At 40.5% G+C, this 19,315-nt stretch overlaps 1 protein-coding gene and 1 long non-coding RNA gene across 6 annotated transcripts in view; one reads left to right on the top strand and one right to left on the bottom strand.

Annotated features, from left to right (window-relative positions):
• Positions 1-19,315, top strand: part of CHCHD3 (coiled-coil-helix-coiled-coil-helix domain containing 3) — a 281,233-nt gene that overhangs the window by 198,226 nt on the left and 63,692 nt on the right. The window lies entirely within an intron of this gene.
• Positions 11,294-13,712, bottom strand: LOC123384037. Its single transcript, XR_006594588.1, has 3 exons — positions 13,580-13,712; positions 12,846-12,988; positions 11,294-11,966 (listed from the first exon to the last, which is right to left on the bottom strand). It is a non-coding gene; the product is annotated as an uncharacterized LOC123384037 (long non-coding RNA).

Genomic DNA, 19,315 nt, shown 5'->3' with positions numbered 1-19,315 from the left:
GGAGGGTGGCTCCCCAAGCCCCGGGACTGACACATAAGGAGACTGGGTTCTAGAGACGTGTGGTTGCAAAGTTCAGGGGAAGCAGCTTTAAGGAGGTAGCTGGGGTGTGAGGAGCACAGGGATGGAGGAAACTGAAGAATCTGTAGAATTATTAAATGTGCTATGATTACATGTCTTTTACTTGAATATTTTTTATTTTAATCTTCCATCGGAAGTCTCTGATCTGGGATATCAGTGCAGAATAAGGATTGACTTTTCTTTGTGATTTTTTCGGTCAGTCTTGCAGAGTTTTTATTTAACAAGTAGTACAGAATGAGTTATGTTTTCATCTTCTGTATTATCCATTAAAGAAGGAGAAAGCATGAAAGCCTGGGTGAAAACAGGTCATAGGGTTGTGTTGGGGCAAGAGCAAGGAGATACGTGGTAAAACAAAACCCAAAAACAAAAGCACGGTAGGGTGATTCCTTGACACAGACTGTGCTTTAATGATGGATTTCATGGATCAGAATATTATTCCTGGTTACAAGGGTCTTTTTTTTTTTTTCTTTTAAATGAGGCTTTTATTTTGGATTGTATTCCTGAGAAGCAGAAAACATTTCTGGTGTGGTCATGACTTCGGGAAAATAACAGTGGGATGTTGATATCAAATCGTAAATTTCATTTCTACAGAAAAGTGTATTAGGTCAGACTTAATTCTGGCATGTCTCATCATTTTGTGCGGTTTATGCAAGAGTCTGTTAAAAGTGCCACCAAAGAGCAAAATCACTGAAGTCCTTTTAATTATAAAACTTACACCTCAGCATATTGCTGGCCTGCTCAGAAAAAAAAAAAAAAAAAAAAAAAAAATCACAGTAGGTTGTGTTAACTTTCTTAAGAAAATACCTTTTTTTTTTTTAATTTTATTTATTTTTGAGAGAGAGAAAGACAGAATGCAAGCGGGGGAGGCACAAAGAGAGAGGGAGACACACAATCCAAAGCAGCCTCCAGGCTCTTAGCTGTCAGCACAGAGCCCGACATGGGGCTCAAACTTATGAACTGCGAGATCATGACCTGAGCTGAAGTCTTAACCGACAGAGCCACCCAGGCGCCCCAAGAATATACCTCTTTTGACTAGAATTCTCCAGAGGCATTCTGAGATTAGAGAATTTGCATAGAAATAAATGACTAAATACTACATCTAAAAAAACAAAATCAGCAAACAGTAATATTTTCAAAAGATCTCTGTGAACCTCTGTGTTTCTCTCCTGTAATTTAAATTCATTTTTATGTCTCTCCCACAGCTTCCTGTTGTCTTTATTGCTTGGGCCTCAAAAAACCCAAATACAACGAATATTGGTTTGGCCCCTTAAATTATCTTTTATATATGCAGATCTTGTATTTTCAGTCCCTGGAAACCAAGTATATTTTAATGACTGAAGTATGCAGTTATTGTAGTATAAATTATGGGCATTATAAGGATTAAACCTAGTTTCTCAATCGTGGGTGAATGTCTTTTTTTTATTTGAATATGCTATAATTTAAAGATAAAAGCATAAGTAACTGTGATAAATTGTATTTTTCTTTCCCATTTTCTCTGTGGTACAAAATACGGCAACTTGCCACCTTGCACACCCACACTGCAGTTTAAAAAATTTCCCAGAGCTTATTTTATATAATGTACTTTCTGGATCTTCCCATTATCGGAAGAAAATCATTTTTCCTTTGAGAAAATTACTGCTGTTAAAGTTTATCCACATAGAAAAATGGGTATAGGTAGGTTCTCTCTTTGCTTTGTAGTTTTCATTATTCATTTATCCAAAAATCAGTAATGGCAATAAAATACTGTATGTTCTTGGTAAGTATTTTAAGGAACAGAAATATTGACTTTTACTTAACATACATCTACTCACTTTCTTTATCTGTGGACATTTTATGGGAGAAAGGAATGTGTGCTGATTTTACTTAACAAGTGAAATAAACTTTCTAAACTATACATTCTCATAAACCTACCTTGTGTGTTCCTCATTCATTTTTGTTGGATTCAAGAATGACTGTCCTCCAATTTCTTGGTCCCATCTGTGATTTAGAATGCTTTTTAGATAGTTTGCTGGGTTTGCATGAACATGAAAAGTCATTATTGCTTTAACTGGCAATATTAATATTTTTTAAACAAGCAGTTTAGTACCCCATTACAGTTTAGAAATTTTTATTTTCAGTGTCTTTTTCTTTTCTTTGTCACCGTGAGCTCTTCACCGGGCTGGATCATTCATTTAATATTTATTTAGCGCAAACTATATGGCAGACTCCATTTTAGGCTCCGGGAATATACCAGAGAGCAAAATTGACAAAAATTCCTGGTTTTGTAGAGTTAACACTCTGTCGATATTGACAGTATATAACAAATATATTTTATGTCAAGCAGTAATGAGTCCTGTGAAGAGAAATAACTCATGATAAGGGAAGAGAAAATGACAAGCTTGTGTGTGTTGGGGTGAGAATAGATAGGTGCAGATGTTGTTTTATACGGACAGGCCTCTGATTAGGTGCCACTTGAGCAGGGACCTGAGCGCCAGGCGTGAACCACGCATATGGGGGAAGAGCCTTCTGGCAGGCCCCGTTGCACACCAGTTGCCCACATCTCTTGCCTTGATTCCATGCCATTTATTGCTCTAGCGCATTCTTCACTATCTTTTCAGCAAGTGCCAGGTTTGCTTTTCAAGTACAGTATCTGTCTTGCCAAGCCTGGCAGACGTTGCTTATTTCGGTCTGTACTTTGTTAGCAGATCAGTTCTGTTGAGTTCAAATGGCACTCCGGTTTCAAGGGTGATTCTAATCCTCATTCTCCTAGAGGAATAGAAAATAGGTACTCGGGGTCTGGTAAGTGAATACTCCAGTATTTAAAAGAAAATTCCTCATCAATGGAAATGTGCCCACAGGTCTCCCTGCGACCTCACATTCCTTTCCTCAGGCCCCCATCACCCTCCCCCACATCCAAGTCAGCAGGAATAATCCTGCCTAGCTATTTGAAAGGAAGAACCACAGCATTTATTGTGAGCTTACCATTTGCCAGCACTGGGCTGCGTACGTCATATACATTCACGTGCAGGCCTGTATCCTCCTTTTACCTTGGAGCAGAGAGTGGCAGAGTAACAATGTTCTCAATTCTCGATGTCCACATTCTCAATCTCTGTGCTGCGTAGACTCTTGGGAGGCCAGAGTTGGGATGGGATTGGATTAGACGCAAAGAATCACGCAGGCCTCTTTCACTCGGTGTCCCTAACCAAAGCTGAACACTATGGGGATTACCCACATACGTTGCAATATTAGTCGCACAAAGATTTCTCCTCTAATCGTGTCCACAGATTGGACATGGTTAGCCTGTTTTCGTGATCCCTCTCTTCCCTTTCTGGCTTTCATTGATCCTATCAGAACAGAAAAGGCTTGGTAGCTACTCTTTGCACCTCCATTTTGTGCCCCCTTTTTGAGGGAATTCCCTTCCCTACTTTCAGGCTTATAATGCCCCTCCTGCCCTCTACCTCTTTTCCATCCTTAAAACAAACAAACAAAAAGAGATTAGACCCCTGCTGGTTTCTGTACTGTGGACGGTAAATGTTAGAGTGGCCGTGCTGGAGCCTGGGGACACGTATTTGTGCGTCATCCTTACCCCCCTCCCATTAATTTTTTTTCAAGGCACTCAGTTACAGGAGATTGCTTTACAATTTACATTTGGCACAATTTTATTAGATATTTAAAGGCATCTTCCTACCATAACCTTTTTTATCTGATAAATTAAAATTCATTTTAATGGTCTGTCTTACCATTTTTAACTATAGAAAATGCAGTTTTAATGACAGAGGTATATGGTTGGAGGTCAGTTTTGTATTTAATAGAGATATTGCTGACCTTGTCTTTGAAAATAGTGTTTGTTCTGAACAGGTTGACCTACAGGATAATAGGAGAGTTCTTAGAACTTTTTACATTTTTTTAAGGGTCTTTCAGTTAAAGTCATTATTGTAGTTTGGAATTGAGGTTTATTGTATGGCCACTCATCTTTTGAAATTGCTGTATTTCTCATCATGGCCAGATAGTACCAGAATCAAGAGAAAATAAGCGTTGTCTTTGTTTCAGAGTTGGGATACATTTCTGCAATTCTCTTCCTCCTTTCTTTCTTGCCTCTCTTGTGATAAGAAAACAAACAAACAAACAAAAAACATTAAGTATTTGGTGAGAAGATTCATAGACCTGGTTTCCTTTTCTTAAGGAACCAGTAGGCTAGTGGAAGGGTAACAGGTATGTGAATACAAGGATTATTCTACAGTGTAAATTCTTCAGTGGAAGTTAACACTGATCACCTAGACTACCATTTCCTCATTCTCCTTTCCTTGACACTAGATGTGTGAATTTTGGATAGACCAGGGGTCAGCAAACTGCGGCCCACAGGCTAAGAATGCTTATTACATTTTTAAATGGTTGAAAAGAAATCAAAAGAATAATTTCATGACACACAAAAATTGTATGAAATTCAAATTTCAGCCTCTATAAATATAGTTTTAGTGGAACACAGCCACACTCATTTGTTTGCATATTCTCTGTGGCTACTTTAATGCTCCAGCTGAGTTGAGTAGCTGCAAGAGACTGTGTAGCTCTCGAAACTTAAAAATATTTACTATCTGGCCCTTTTTGGAAACAGTTTGCTAAGCTGTCTTTTAGGCATGTTTTTTTCCCCTCTCCCTAGAAATTCCTGAGGATAATTGATTGAGCAAATGTTTATCCAGTAGCAGTTATGGGCCGGGACCTGTGCTTGGCACCCAGGAGTTAGGAATAGATGTGAAGGACATACTTGCCCTAATGGAGCTCATAATCTAGTGAGTGTGTGACCATTAAGAAGGCAAGAAAGCCAGAAAGTCAGATGATGAATAAAGTATGAATAAGGACACATGGATACTGTGAGAGAAAATAGATTGGAGAGGTGCTGTTTCAGATGTTGTGGTCTGACAATGAAGCAGTTAAGAGGAAGGGCACAGCAGTCTGTAGAGAAGGTTGAGCGTGGGGGCCACATAGAATCTCACGTGTGCGCACATATATGCACACCCTCCCTCACTCAGAATAGCAGACATAGAGGTTATGAGATGTTCTGGACACCAGACTTCCTCCAGCTTTCTTCCTTCCTCAGGAAGTGGTACCATTTTCTGTTCAAGGGTTGAAGCTAAAAAACTCACGACACAGTATTGATTCTTCTTTTTCCTCACATGCCCTCTTTTTTCCTTTTAAATATGAGAAAGTTCTTTTGAGACTTGTTCCAAAACACAGCTCAATTTTGTCTGCTTTCTAATTCTATTACCAACAAAGACCAGCAAGCCTCCATCATTTCTCACCTAAATTCTTGCAATCACTTGTCACCTTAACTCTGTTATCTGCCCCACCCACCACCAGCCTATTCCCCAACTAAGAGCTACAGTGATCTTTTAAGAGCTTGAGTTATATTACATCATTCTTTGCTTACAAAATTGTTCCTGCTTCCCCACTGCTCTTAAAATAAAACCCAAACCCGTTACCTGCCTGTTAAAGAAGAAGAAACAAGGCAGTCTGGCCTGAAAGTAGGGAGTGAGAACACATGATGTGGTGCACTGAATATAATATGAGGAAGGAGAAAAGAAAGAAGGGGGGATTCCTGTGTTGGAGCGTCATCATCTGGGTGAAAGGAAGAACCGTTTATTGAGACTGGGAAGACCAGGAGGATGAGTTGGCTCTTTGAAACAAGAAAATGTCTGTGGGGCACAAACCAGCAATTGTGTTTTTATCCATTTAATTTTGAGGTGTCTCGGTGATAGCCAGTTGAGATGTCAGCAAAATATTTGGACCGATGAGCATGTCGTCAGAGGCAAGATATGAGCTGGATATATAAATTTGTCAACTGAACTGGGGAAAATTTTAGAGCCACTAGACAGGAGGAGCTCCCTTAGAGACCCAGAAGGAGGGAGGACCATGAACCAAGCCTTGAGGCCTGAATTGGTGGTTAACTCTTTGGAGAGGACAAAGTCTGGCATAGGGAGTCTTCCACTGGGACTTGTTGATGCAGGACTATTTTGGATGGTGTGGGATAGTGTAAGACTTGTGCTGATTTGTACAGGGAAGTGGTTCTCTATCATCATGGAGGGAATGCGAATTTGGACTAGAAAAGAGCAAAAGATTATTAAGAGCATTTTCTATTAGAAAAGTCTGACTAGTCAAAATTTAATTCAAGGCCTTGTAATATACAGTTTAGCAGTTCATTTTAGTTTAATTTGTATAGAGTGAAAATAAGTTTTGACCTTTATAATTGCTATGTCAGAGAAAGCGCATGTTCATTGACTTGTTAACCAGTTTCCCTCTGATTATTTGTGTGTGTGTGTGTGTGTGTGTGTGTGTGTTTTGTTTTGTTTTGTTTTTTGGCTTCAGTTTGTGGTGTAGAGATTTAAAAACAAGTGTTTGGATATCCATAAAATCATCACAGCCTCTTAGCACCTGTATCTGCTTTTGTTTGTAATTACAATTGATTTATCACCCTTCCTCCCTTTTTAAAGCTAAGTGAAATACATAATTTTTTAATATAATAAATTAAATATCTAATAATAGATTGAGGCAAGGAATAGGATTTAATTAGAGGCTACCTGCTACCTTCTACGTGAAGCCTCCTGATCCTTCTGTACAGATGTGATTTCTTTTTTTTTTTTTTTTTTCAACGTTTATTTATTTTTGGGACAGAGAGAGACAGAGCATGAACGGGGGAGGGGCAGAGAGAGAGGGAGACACAGAATCGGAAACAGGCTCCAGGCTCTGAGCCGTCAGCCCAGAGCCCGACGCGGGGCTCGAACTCCTGGACCGCGAGATCGTGACCTGGCTGAAGTCGGACGCTTAACCGACTGCGCCACCCAGGCGCCCCCAGATGTGATTTCTTTACATAAGGCATTTAAGTTTTTATACGGCTATTTAGAAATCACTATAGCAGAGCTGTTAAGAATATCATCTCTGGAGCCAGCGGGCTTGGATTCTTTTCTGGTAGTGCCACTGACAAGCTCAAACAATCTGTTAACTATTCAACTTCTTTGGGCCTCAGTTTCCACCTCTGGAAAACAGAAATAATAATACCAACCTGATGGTAGTGTTGTATGGTTTAAATCAGATAACCATGTAAAGCACACTATAGTGCCTGGCACATAGGATTTTATCAGTGAATATTAAATATTAACATATATAAACTCTCTGGCAGATTGGTTAGTTGAGGACAGAGATGGTGTGGTGTTGATTTTTGTGTTCCTCCTATAGTTCCTTACATATAGTGAAGCATTTGGAAGAATTTAGTTTTATTTGATTTTGTTTTCATTCCAGTGTAGTTAACATAGTGTTGTATTAGTTTCAGGTCTACAGTATAGTGAATCAACAGTTCCATACATTACTCAGTGCTCATCAGGCTAAGTGTACTCTTTAATCTTATCCCCTGTTTCACCCATACCCCATCCACCTCCCCTCTGGTAACTATCAATTTGTTCTCTATAGTTAAGAGTCTGTTTTTTGGTTTGTCCTTTTTTTTTGTCCTTTGTTCGTTTGTTTCTTAAATTCCACATATGGGTGAAATCATACGGTATTTGTCTTTCTCTGACTGACTTATTTCAGTTAGCATAATACTCTCTAGTTCCATCCACGTCGTGGCAAATGGCAAGATTTCTTTCTTTTTTTGGCTTAGTAATATTCCACTTGTATATATACCACATCTTCTTTATCTATTCATCAGTCGACGGACACTTGGGTTACTTTCATATCTTGACTATTGTAAATAATAATGTAGGAAACATAGGAGTGCATGTATCCCTTTGAATTAGTGTTTTTGTAAGGAATTTAGGAGTTAAGGACTTCTTCAGGAATACTCTTACTTGGATAAAATAAATGCTGAAACTAAATTGAAAAATCTTAATCATCCTGTGTCACGTAATGGCATATGGACGTCTCATTAAACTGTGAACCCCCCTAAAGAACCTCTGTTGCTTTTTTATCCAAGCTGATCATATGAAAGATACCACAAGTGGGGGAGACTCTAGAAGCTAGGTCATTATCGCGCAGGTGTAATTTTGTCATTTTAATGAAGTATCCTCTAGCTTTATGTTGACGTTAACTCTTTTGGGAGGAAGGACACGAATCTTTGCAGCGTTATGTACTGCCGTGTTCCACAGGCTTCTAAGCCATGGTTGAACATGTAAGGGGGCTTTTAATGAAGTTATCATCAAGTACATGCTGCATCACTTCCTTCCAGGGAGTTCACGGACTGTAGCTAAGGCTTTCATAGTCATGAGTGGGAATCTCTTCCAGCCGGTAAACTGAGGCTGTGCGGCACGAGTGGAGCTGCTCATCAGTGCTGCAGTAGCACGCAGAGCAGTGTAGTTACCCAGGCTGCTCTTCTCATTGGATTTAAGAGCCGTGTAGGAAAAATGGCTATATGAACACCTGGCTAAAAGATGTTACTGATTTATGAAGTTAATATTCTTACTAGCATTTCTACTCTTTCTTATCCCCAAAATGATTCGGTGGGACTTGAGCAATATTTTGAGCTATACTGTGTAAGAAAGGTTGGTATTCTCTAATACGCAAACCCTTAACTGGGAAAAACCCTAAAAATCAATTTTTTGTGTATAATCAGTGCTGGCACAATACTAGACCATTCATGCTTTGTTCAGTGGAGAGCTAAACCCCAGAAAGTTGTTACCAGAGAAGCAGGAAGATCAGAGCACGGTTGGCATAGACCGGCTGCTTGCGGGGTTGTGTTAGTGATCGCCGGCCTCAACAGAACTTTCCATTGTGTTGTGGTTTCTGCTTTTTGTCAAGAATGAAAGGTGTATAACCAAGTTGGTTCAGGGGAAGTGAAGCCAAAAAGGAAGAAGGCAACAAGAATTGAAGAAGGAATTGACAAAGAGTTGAAGACAGCTGTACCCTAAATGAGCTCCCATGTCCTGGTTGAAATGGCCAGGACTCAGCACAGTTAGACACCAGCCTGGTGGCTCTGCTTATGCTGGGACACTGTCTCCCAGGACAGCGTGGTATCCCATGACCTGCTGAATTCAATAGTCTTGGCTGGGATGCAGCAGTTGCGTCTCTAAATGACTTCCCCTCCTCACCTCTGGTTCTTACAACATAAGGGTAACCTAATTTTTGAAGCAAGGACCCCGAGGCCAGGAGAGGTCAAATGACTTGCCCAAGGTCACACGCATTCATTCAGGCCACCTTTAGGAGGTGGCCTCCTGTCAACCAGAGGTCTTCAGCTCTAACATAAGCTGCCTTGTGGGGTATGACAGTCTCCCTCACACCACCAGTGTTTCAGGCAGAATGAGAACGATCACTTGTCAGGGATGGATGCCATAAAGAAGATTCTTGGGATAGGATTCCATACCTTGAAAGGTCCCTTACAGCTTTAAGTCCTGTGATTTTTGCTCTAGTTTCATTGGTTTGAGAAGTGCTCGCTCCCTAGCTCCTTATGGAAATGGATCTTTGAAAGCATTTTGCACATTTTCTGTTTAAAATACCAATTAGCTTTGCATCTCAGATACTTTACTGGGTACCATGTGTATCATTCATTCAGAGTATTAGTTTGCTAGCCAGTGGCCCACAGTTTTAGTTCCATATGAAGCAGTAGTTTGGAGAAATAACATGGCCGTTCCTCACTAAACCCAAAGCTCAAGAAAGCTGCTTATTGCAGAGAGACCCTCATTTTCCTAGCTGTCAACCTGACTGATATTTTAATTTTTCTGCCCTGTAGAAAACTTCAGTCTCTTATCCAATAGATAAATGAGTGAACCCCCCAGGAAATGCAGCAGAATGTTTCTGTTTGCCAATGCAATAAATGCAGAAGCTAATAAATGTCTCCTTACATCAGGAGGAGGCGTGTAATGAGTAAATGATGAGAAAAAGAATCCAGGGAAACAAATGATCTATCCAATCTAAGATGACAACCGGGTTCTTAATAACTTGTCCTCTAGTTGGAAGAGAGGGCTTTCAGCAGGCAGAGAATAAGCCTATAGGACATAGCCGTTTACATCTGGCTGCTGAGGGATTTAGTTACATTTAGGCCACACTCATGATGCCAGCGGAGCCAGCTTATTACAGACTTTCTTTGCTGTGTGATTTCTGTGAATGTGGGCCAAAAAGAGCAATGATTTCAGGGCCCCATTCACATTACTTACCCCAGATTACATTTATATTTCACATTTGTCTTTTTAATAAAGACCTTTTGTCAGAAGTAAAGAACCAGTCTCTTTCCCGTGAGATGTGTTCAGACCACAGGGGTTTCACAAGAAACTCTTTCCTATGGGTGAGTACGTTCTTCTTTAAAGTGCTTTTGTAGACCTCAACTCTAAATCCCCAGGGTCCGCCTTTGTGGAAACTAACGGAATACAGTATGCTTTGTCCCTGGTGGATGGCTGCATTCTTGCTTGCGGTGTTTGGAAGGACTTGCACTAGGCAGAAGGCACAGTGTGATTAAGACGGAGTGAATAGGATAGGCCCTGGAAGAAGCCGCAATCCACACAGAGGATGTGCGAGAGAGACTCCATGCCAGACCAAAAGATCATTTGATGACACGCATTTTGTTATCACCCCTCTCTGTGATCTTTCTAAGAACATTTCTCAGTAAAAGCATGTGGAAAAGATTGGCTACTAAATACTAGCAGTTTTCAAGAACAGATTTTCATGAATATTTCTAGAAGAAGACTTATCAAATTTGCTTACTGGGTCTTCCATAATTATCTTTTCTTCTCCGCCCCCCTCATCCCCCACCTCCCCCTGTACCGCTTGCTTTTTTTTTTTTCCTTCTTTTCTTTTCTTTTCTTTTCTTTTCTTTTCTTTTCTTTTCTTTTTTCCTTTTCTTTTCTTTTTTAACATTCTGGCATGTTTCAGTACCACACGAATGAATGCATTTCTGCAGTTGGGGAGTGAAACTTTTAAGTAGTAGTAGGATTTAGGCCTGTAATGAAGGGAAATGTTAATGAGTCATCAGATAAAAGCTGGACAGAAGCCACACTGCAGGGCCCTTGTGTACTCAGCAGCATGTGAAATGCGCCTTTGCCTTCCAGATGGAGGAATCTTGCACAGTGCTTTCTGAGGGAGAGCCATTATACCTGAAAGCTAAGATTTTTCAATGTGCTTCTATTCACATGCATATTTCTGTGCCAGATCTTTCAAAAGGCCTTTCCTTTGAAATACAAAAAGATAAACATGTCTTTGAAATGGATAGGTGATCCCTTTGCCACTTTCGAAATCTTTCTCCGTTTCATAGCCTAGAGTTTTAACCCTTAAAATTAAGTCTTGAGTTTTCTGTTCACCTGAGAAGCTTTATATGCGTTCTAGCACTTGAGAGAACCATGCCACTGTTATTAACAACTGAGTTGGGGCTCAAAATCGATGAAAGGCAATTAAAACTTGAGATAGGTGTTTCACCTGCACTGGATCTTATTTTGCTTGGGTATTGCAGTTCATTCTTACATGACTGTTAAATAAATATAATACCTTCTATGGGCAAAAAAAATCGTAAATCTGTCAAGTATTTATAGGATACCATCTACTGCTTTGTGTTGAAGAGGCTGTATTATTTTTAAATCTCAAGACCTAAGTTACAGCCCTGTACTTAGAGCATCAGACCTGGGCTGATTTGGTTATAGCGCATACTACCTATGGGATATCCAACAAGCGTGTAACTTTGGTTAAGCATACTACTCGTAGGTAAAATGAAGGCACAGCCTCTGACTTTGCTGATTCTTTAGCTGGTTTTTATCATAGAATCCATTGAGATAAATGATTGCTTCCTCACCGTATTTGCCTTTTGCGGGGGCAGGGGGTGGCGGGCAGGTCTCCACCAGCTTTCCGGCAGTTTCAGGTGTTGGTCTGATGGGATTGTGACAGTTGTAGAGATGGGATTCCCAGACCCTCTGCTCTTTTCAGGACTTCTTCATATGAATATCACATTCCTGTAGGTTATAAACATTGGAATCACATAACTACCTTTAAAAAAAAATTTTTTTAATGTTTGTTCATGAGAGAGAAAGAGACAGAGTATGAGTGGGGAAGGGGCAGGGAGAGACAGGGAGGGAGACACTGAATCTGAAACAGGCTCCAGGCTCTGAGCTGTTAGCACCGAGCCTGATGTGGGGCTTGAGCTCATGAACCGTGAGATCATGACCTGCGCCAAAGTAGGACACTTAACCAACTGAGCCACCCAGGCACCCCTCACATAACTACCTTTAAAAAAAAAAAAAAAAAAAAAAAGGAAGAAGAAGAAGGAGGAGGAGGAAGAAAGAAAAATATTTTCCTCAGCTTCTAGCACTTTGCTCTTAGGAGATGTTTGTCAGTAAATATTTGAGTGAATAAAAAATGGACATTTCACCCACTTAGCAAACAGGAGAAGAATTTCACAGACACCACGAATAAATAGGGTTTTGACCTTTGTAATTTAAAATTGGCTTCCCCCCTCTTTTAAAATTAATCTCTACTGTCTCATCTGTATTGGCGTCTTGGATGGATACGTACTTCGTAGCTTGTGAAAATGCCAGCTATTTGTTTTTATTTCTTCTCCTCTGGAGGAGAGCTGATACTGTCTGGGAACATGGTAAGAAATTGTAAAACTGTCCTTACTCTTCAGTATAATCACGAAAGGAACTTAAATATTTCTTCTCTCATTTTCCATCTTCAGGAGTGAAGCAGGCTGAAACAACTCTATCCTTCCATTGTTTGGGTGATCTCTTACTTACTTTAGCTGCCCTCTGTGCTTGAATGTTTAAGTTGCTTTTCATTTTCCCGTGTTGTAAACTCTATGATGAAAAATACTTTAGCTAAATTTTTATACACACCCATGATTTTTTCAGATATTTGTAGAAATGAAGCTGAGTCAAAGTCATTTGAGACCTGTTGCTCTAAATTGTACCAGTTTATACTTCCATTAGCAAATTAAGAGGGGAGCCCACTTCTTCATATACTCATCAATGTCATCCATCTGTATAAACAACAAAAAGCAAACAAAAAACCCAGCCGATTTGATAAGGATAAAGGGAAATGATTTTACCAATCTTTGACAAATTTTCCTGTAACCTATTGAATGCTACTTCTAGGGAAATGGATGTGGCAAATACTTGTACTCTGGACCTTTCTTTTTTTTAACCTGGAGATTTTGAAAAATGGCATTTTCTTTCAGGTGAAAAGTTTACTTAGAAAATAATAAAGTTATTTCTAAAATGTTGGCTTTGGTTGGGTTTTGCATAGTTTTTCTCTAACCCTCTGATCGTATAGAATGCCAGGGACAAAAGTAGATGCTCTAATGAGAAACTGCCGTGGATGATAGTTCCATACCCCTTACCCGCATCTCACCAAGACTACTGAACATGGGTGTGAAATGTATGCATTAGAGGGTGAGCACCCTAGCTCCTTAATGAGTAAATCTCAAGGTGACAAATAGCTTTCTAAGCAGATTGATGAAACTGTCTTTTAAGCTTTGGAGTGCTTTGCCATATCTGCATCTCGGGGGCACCCTCGTTAAGGGTTTTAGTCCTAATGGTGCTGAGGTCCGCCAGAATCCTAGCTTACTCACGTGAAGAGATGTGCTCAGTCTGGGATTCAGAGCTTGTCTGTGGCCCTCTCCCTTTTATGTGAGCTGCTCCTTTTCACGTAGTGTTGGAAAGGTATGACCTCTGAACAAATGCTTGATTCACTTTTCGGTTGCCGCTTAGCTGGTGCCAGAGAAGCAGAGAAACTGTTACGGAACCAGGCTGGAACGCTGGCGGAAAAGCCAGGCGGCACTCGGAGACCTCGGTGGGTCGGAGATTTATTTAACACCAGCGGGCTCAGAGGAGACCGTTTCTCCAAAGATCTGAGCGCCGAATGCAAGTGGGGAGGGTAATTTATAGTTGTCAGCTTCCATATCTGTGGGGGTTTTCGGGCGCGCAGCAAACAGGGCAAGAAGAACCCGGAAGACGGGTCTCCAAGCTAGAGACCAGAGCTTGTTGTGGTCCAGTCGGCCATCTTTGGCACGGTACTTTATTCATTTCTCCAACAAAACCAAGTGTCGTGTCTGTGAAAGCAAGCTCAAAGGTTTGCTCAATTTTCACGAAAGTTTTTCTTGGATAGATTTTTTGGATACGAATGAGTTATTGGTGTTGGCCTCCACCATAGTTTAAAAATTCTGGTTCTAGGCAAAAGTAGGAAGAAGACAGGCTCTGTGTTGACCTCTCCAACCTGCTGTCAGGACCCCTTTTTTTCCCCTGACACTTCTCCTTCCTCCCGGGGATGCAGTTTTTACTCTACACAATTCTCTTCTGCCTTGGGAAGCATTAGTCTTTCCCTACCTGTTTGGTTAGGAGGCCCTCTGAGGAAATCACCTTATTATAAGCTACAGGGCAGTAAATGGATTAGTTTAGAGTTTCTCAATCTGGATTCCAAGGAAATAATCTCAGAAGGTCTTCTAATCTCTGTGAGAGTCTTTAACATTTGTGTTTTCTGTTCTGTATTTATGTGATTAGTAGAATCATATTTGCTGTCAGTAGGATGGACCTTACAGGTTTGAGGAGCAGGGGTGGATGACAGTTTACCTCCGCTCAAGGCATTTTCAGTGTCAAAAGGGGCTCTTGGAGGCTGAAAGGCTATAAAACTGAAAGCAACTACCTGTGTTTCCTGTAATGGGTTAGTTTAGGTTTTTCTCCCCGTAAGCCTTTAAAGAGGCCCTCACCCTCCCATACAAGGGGTCACCCCTGTGGGTGTGGCCCTTTTAAATGCCTGAATCTCAGGTTGGCCTAAGGGCTAGACCTGAAGACTTGAAGGTAAATGGGACAGCCAGTAATGGTCAAGGGGAGCTTGTGTTATAGATTCTTCAGATTATTAGTATAAAATTGTGAACAAATGAAGAACTCAGCAGAGTTGATGATGAAGAAGCTAATGTTTGCCTCCTTCTTTACTGTAAGGATTATCGTTTCCAGCTTTCTTTTTGGCCCATGGTTTTCAAGAGGACACTGAGCATGTGTGGGCACCAGTGCATGTGCTGAGCAAGTATAAGAGAGTTAGAGTTCCCTTCTATGGGAGACGATAATGAGACCAGTTAGGGTAAAATGGAGTGCAGGCCTGAGATGTGTTGGCAATAGAAAAGTGACGCCTTCTGTGTGGAGCCATCCGGTGGGGGTGCTGTTAAATGTGCATGTAGCGTCACCCCAATGAGCCCTTCACAAGACTTATAACCTTGAGAATTGACGGTGTCATGTTACACAGTCCTCAAGAGAACTAGATTCCTGTGCAGTCATTTAAAAGGTTCTGTATAGGTCTTGCAAGATATCATGGTAAATTCTCATGATAACCCTTGTGATAACTGTGAAATTGCTTTGTCTCACCGTTGTTGAGGGAACAGTGAGACACACAAGCATGTCAAAAGTAGAAAGGTGTCAGGTGTATAATGTAGAAGTCTAAACGGTGAGTGTAGGAGGGGCGGGTGGTTTTATCTCAGAAGAGCTACAAGCAATATAACGACTGAAGACCTTTTATCGACATTATTATAGAAAAGGATAATAGAAAAGTTCATACCTTATACTTCGGGTAAATGAGAAGTCTTACTGTAAGCATGGTAAAAGGGAGCTGTGGGCAGGAAGGGGTCGGGGAGCCACTTGCCCAATAATATCTAGATAAGTTACTTTTCTGGCATGATACAAATATAGGTGTAATGCCTGTTAGAAATTGCAGCATGGGGGCGCCTGGGTGGCTCGGTCGCTTAAGCGTCCGACTTCAGCTCAGGTCATGATCTCACACAGTTCGTGAGTTCGAGCCCCGCATTGGGCTCTGTGCTGACAGCTTGGAGCCTGTTTCGGATTCTGTGTCTCCCTCTCTCTCTGCCCCTCCCCTGTTCATGCTCTGTCTCTCTCTGTCTCAAAAATAAATAAACGTTAAAAAAATTTTTTTTAAAGAAATTGCAGCATGGTTAATTTTCTTTTAAAAAATAATACGATCCCATGGTAAAAAACTTAAATTGTCACAGGCGGCTATAAAAAAAAAAAAAAGGAAAGTATTTCTTCCTCATGTCCCTTTTCCAGGGATGACAACTATTGCTTACAGGGTATTTCAGGGTGTACGTGTATGTGCACGCGGACCCAACAGTTTAGAAAATATACTCTTCATGATTTTACATCTTTCTGTTTTTCTTACTACTTGGACCTCTTTCCATCCATATGAGTTCAAGTAGATCCCCCTTATTTCTAACAGGATTAGAAGAGAGGTTTACAGTTGGAGAGGATTCTGCTATGAAGCTTGACTTATATGACAGAAACAGCTAGAGAAATTGAAAGGAAATAAAAGCATAAGTAACTTAAGAGCTGAATATGAAATATAGAAAATATAGGGCTTTAGAGACTCATTAGACAAACTACTTCCTAGAAATACAAAATTCTGTATAGTGATCCTGTGGCACTGTAACTCTTTGTTCATTATAATTTGTGTGGTTTTTGAATTTGTGTCTGTCTCCCCCTGTATGCCATGAGCTCTGTAGAAGTAGGGCCAAGCCTCTGTTTTCTCTCCATTTTATTCCAAGTTCCTGGCCTAGGGTCTGGCACAGACCTTCAGACCTCCAGTATCTGTAGAATGAAGAAATGAGCAGGTGAAGGAAACTTAGAATGCCAAGTGAATGTTTGGTACAGTTTATTTAAATTGCCCAGATGAAGAAACTGAGGCATGAGACAGTATAACTCATATATAATTAATATACCTCATGCAGTGGCGAGGCTGTCAATGAATCTATGATTTCTATTCTAATTAGAAAACTAAATCAAGAAAGGAAAAACCCGGGACTCTAATTAGTGAAGTTTCGAAAGTGCCTGGAATAAAACTAGAGATGCCAGAAGCAGCTCTGAATAGTTCTGTTGCTTTTTATGAGAAATAGTAGAGATGGAAGGAAAACGTAGGTACAAGAGCAGTTCATTACCTTTGCCAGAGTGCCTAGGAGACCCTGGTGTTTTCATGAAATGTGGTTTCTTATGACTGGTAAGACTGGATGCTAGAGTTAACCATGGCTCTAAAATTTTTCAATTCTTCCTGTCCTTTGTCAGGAAAGGAGAGAGGCAGATGGAAACAGATTTCTGACGAGTGGAAGCAAAGCATTACTGCAAAGGACACAAGTTTACTCCTAGTGCGTCATTTCATTTGATTTTATTAAAGTCATTCCTGAGGTGCACAAAAAGCAAACCTATCAGGCTTAAGGAAGAAGGTCTGTTCCGGATTATTGTGACTCAGTGTGTCATAAAGATGGAATGGCTTAAATTACAAGTTTATTTTTCTCTTATTTGATAAGAGTCTAGAGGTGGGCAATTCAGGGCTGGCATGTTGGCTTCAAGGTTGTTAGAGCCCCAGGCACCTACTGTTTCTCTCCAGCCTCCTGGCACAGGGTCTTCTCTCTTTAAGGTCAGCTTGTATTCAGGATGGCTGCTGGGGCTCAAACACTTGCAGACTGGAAAAATGAGGAAAAGACTGGAAAGATTTCTTTGCCAGTCGAGGTCAGCTGTCTTTAAGCAGCCTACCTGGAAGTCCCCATACAGTTCTGCTTACAGTGCAGCCTAACCTGAAACAAGCCGGAAATTTTAGTTTGGTTGACCATATATCTAGCTTAAAACTGGGATTTATCTAACTAGGAGAGAGAGATGTTGGAGTAATTTGCTGATAGGCTTTTTCCATAGGGAAATCTTCATTTGTCTTTATCACAGAACTTAATGGTCAGAACTTCTGATTTGTGAGAAGCTGCCAAATTAGTAATTTATTGTCCATCACTAGTGATATAAATTTGAAAAAAAATAAGGCTGAGCATAATTAAAATACACTTATATATGTACCCAAGTGGTTATTAGCAGAAATGTGGGGCTACTCAGGATAGCTACTTTGCATCTACTCGATTTGATGATAATGCTTCAGGTTGTGGAGACATGCAGGCAAATTAATGGAGACCCAGGCTCTGGTGGATCAGCTAGGGAGCTAGGGGTTGTTGGCGGGAGTGGTGTTCTGCTGGAGAACAAGGAGAAGCCAGGATCTGTGGCATTTGGTGAGCCTACAGTGGCCTATTGATAGAATCACTCTCAAAGATAAGGTCCTCGTATTTAGATGTTAAAAAGTGAGACTCAGCTTGAATAACCAAATCCATTCCTTGATGTGCATCTTAGAAACAGAATACTGAATCTGATACACCATGCATCTGAAGCAGTGTTGGCAGTTTGCAAACTACTTAAATAGGCAGTGTATTTATTTACACAGCTTTCTCTGGGGCAGGAGGTTAGAGGGAGGGAAAGAGATAAAAGGAGAGAGTAGAGAGACAATGGACTCAAGGCCGTGGGTTTAAGAAGTGCCAAAAATGAAAGAGTCTTTACTATGCCAACTACTTTATTCAAGGGCCACTTTTCTGACTGAATATGATCGAGTTCCTCCCATTGGCTCTTCTGCCCACCTGTTTCAGACTTGAGGATATACAGGAACACACAGAAGGCTGAATTCAAACCAGCCGTTAGATGTTCTGATGGAAGGTTTATCAGGAGAAATAACTGAAACCACTAGATAAACTAAACTGAGACCATTCGTGGTTTTTTTTTTTTTTTAATTTCTAAAAATTGTATAGTTCTTTTAAGATTCTTATGCAAAAAATTTAGTTATATTGCAGGGAGTCTCTTGATTCTGTGTAAGTCTACAAAAAGGTTGAGGAAGCATGAACTCTTTTCGGCCACCTGATGCCATTCAGTAAATGACTGTTTCAGGGATTCTGTGCCTGGAATTGTAACCATGCTGCATGTGCAGGATTAAATCAGGTCCTCATATGCCTAGCTCGCATCTTGGGGGAAACGTACTTACCTGCATCTAGCTGATTACATATTATAACATAGCTCCTGGGCAAGTGTTATAACAAGAAATAGAAGCCTGTTTTGAATCCAGCTACTTAACATTGGAATGCTCACATTGACATTGTCGATAGGAAGGCTTTCATTGGTACTTGTACACACTAGGCCTTTGTTTAAAAAAACAAGCCAGGAACAGTAACATTTACATTTGGGTGGGTTGTAGGAGGGATAGAGACCTGTAATTGTTAATGGTAATTATAGATCAGTTTGGAAAGAGGAGAGCCACACCTTCAAGCTAGACCGCTCACACTATGGTCCTTTTCCCATTCACTGTTGCTAAATGCCTGCTGAGCTGCCATAATCTTTGAATGGACAGTGAGCAGGAGTGTTACTCACCTCTGAGAAAAAGTGTAAGATTACCAGAATTTACATTATACTTCAGTATGATGTGTTAGGTAGTTGTGCCCAAATCACCATACGAA

Source organism: Felis catus, chromosome A2, assembly GCF_018350175.1.
Source record: "Felis catus isolate Fca126 chromosome A2, F.catus_Fca126_mat1.0, whole genome shotgun sequence".
Taxonomy (NCBI): Eukaryota; Metazoa; Chordata; class Mammalia; order Carnivora; family Felidae; genus Felis; species Felis catus.
Note: the sequence above shows the minus strand (reverse complement) of the source record. Positions and strands in the feature narration are given on the sequence as shown.